This window comes from Branchiostoma belcheri, unplaced genomic scaffold (genome assembly GCF_001625305.1).
Source record: "Branchiostoma belcheri isolate BF01 breed outbred unplaced genomic scaffold, Haploidv18h27 scaffold220, whole genome shotgun sequence".
In the NCBI taxonomy this organism is placed as follows: domain Eukaryota; kingdom Metazoa; phylum Chordata; class Leptocardii; order Amphioxiformes; family Branchiostomatidae; genus Branchiostoma; species Branchiostoma belcheri.
Window position 1 is genome coordinate 13,173 of NW_017803714.1, and position 1,953 is coordinate 15,125.

The following is a 1,953-nucleotide window of genomic DNA, read 5'->3' on the forward strand; positions in this document are numbered from 1 at the left end:
AATATAATAAGAGAAGATGTTATAAAGGAAAGAATCAGAACAGGGTGACTACTGCTGTTTTGTTAATTTGTCTTTATGACAAATAGAAGACTTGTTTCTTGTGTTCTTTGTGTCCTAACATTTGTACTTCTACAGTTAGTATATTCCAAATCTAGGCATCTCGTTTTTCGGCCCTTCGTGTTTTTATTGCGCGCTTGCCTTAAATTTAAGGTAATTAGATTTAAGGTCTCCAGTGGACGTCATCTATAGCAATTACTTGGTGTGGCCGTAGAAAATAACCTGACATATGTCCAACCTATCCTCCCCCTGCTGAAGTTATAGTACAATCCCTCAATGTAACGTCATTTGATCCCATCTCATTATGGGGTTCCCCGGCTATATCCAGCTGTCGGCTGTCTCCAAGCAGATGTAGGTGGGGATTTCTTAACACAAAAGGTCCTATTACGGGGACATAACGACCTCCACGACTCTCATCTTTGAACTCAATCTTGTAGACCACCACAGTAACATGCCTATCAAATTTCATTAACTTCCATCCACACATACAAAAGTTATCCTGCTCACAAGAAAAATTAACAAAATGCCCCCTGTAGTCACAACGAAACCCCCCACGAAGCTCAGTAACGAACTTAACCTTGGTCCCGACAATAGTAAGCACCACACCAAGAATTATAATCAACATTTTACAAATACTTGAGTTATCTTGCTAACAAGCCACAAACACAAAAGGTGCACTAACGTGACGCACGGACCCCCCACGAAGCCGAAACTTGTACTTGACTTTGACCTCAACAGCGGTAATATGCCTGCCAAAAATCATGGACGTCGAATCATGCCTTCCAGAGTTATATCGCAAAATCCGCAGTTCCCCACACTCCGGCGAGACAATTTCATAGTCCTTCTGACGAAGACAATTACGTGGGATTCGTTCTCTCTATGATATGTACTTATAAACAGAAGACCTACTTCATCACATTCTCGGTCCCCAAAGACGCGAACAATCGGATCTTCTTCGTACACGGAGTAGGAGCAGCCCCCAACGATCACTTGGAACTCTGAAAAAGACAGAAAAATCATGTAATTTGTTCATAATAATAATCATAATATTATATCTTTTGAAATGCATGTCTAGTTGGTGAATGTTAATTTATTCATTTAGAACCTTTTAAATCCTTTTAGAACCTTTTAAACTTTTTTAGAACCTTTTCCTTTTGTTTATTTAAAACCTACTTTAGAACATTGACTATTTTTGTTTATTTAGAACTTATTTCTTATTGCGTAAATTTCCTCTACATTTGTACTGATGAAAGGTACCGGATGGTACCTGAAACGTTTACGTATTAAAGTTTCAATTCATCCAGTTTAAAAAGATTCAACGGCTTTATCACTTTATGTCTAGTTACTCTTTGGTACTCGTATTCCATTGTTCCACTCACCGTTTAGCCTAGGGTATCCAGTCTATCGTGGTTGGGGCAGGCTGTCTTCGGGGCTCTAATAGTTTTCTTCCTGTCCAGCGCAGCAGAACGCCCAGTAGGAGTGTTACGCCTGTAGGAGTTTTGTACCCCGGGAGTTGTAGATCGTGGTGGGGCTAATCAAATTCCCGTCCTGCAAAACCTACGGGGGACCTAGCTGAGTCGGGCGGGGAAGAGCTCCTGCAGCCCCGAAAAAAACTCCCCAACCGCGATAGACTGGATACCAGGCTACTTATAATTACCGTTCCCTGCAACATCTTCTCTCCACTGCCTGCAATCAAACCACAGACTCTTGTCGTCGGTAACGGCTTTTTCCTCACTACAGAGGCAGATGTAGGTTTGGTCTTTTTCCAGGTCTGTCACCAGTACCTAGGTTTTGACAGATTGCGGTTTGATACTTGGAATACATGTAGCTTCATTTAAACTCAATTATATAATTCAATGTCTTAATTAAGTCATAGGTACATGTATATGTAAATCA

The 1,953-nt window shown here is 40.9% G+C and overlaps 1 pseudogene; it reads right to left on the reverse strand.

Moving 5' to 3' along the window:
• LOC109470350 overlaps window positions 1–1,953 on the reverse strand; it is a 10,200-nt pseudogene that overhangs the window by 4,904 nt on the left and 3,343 nt on the right.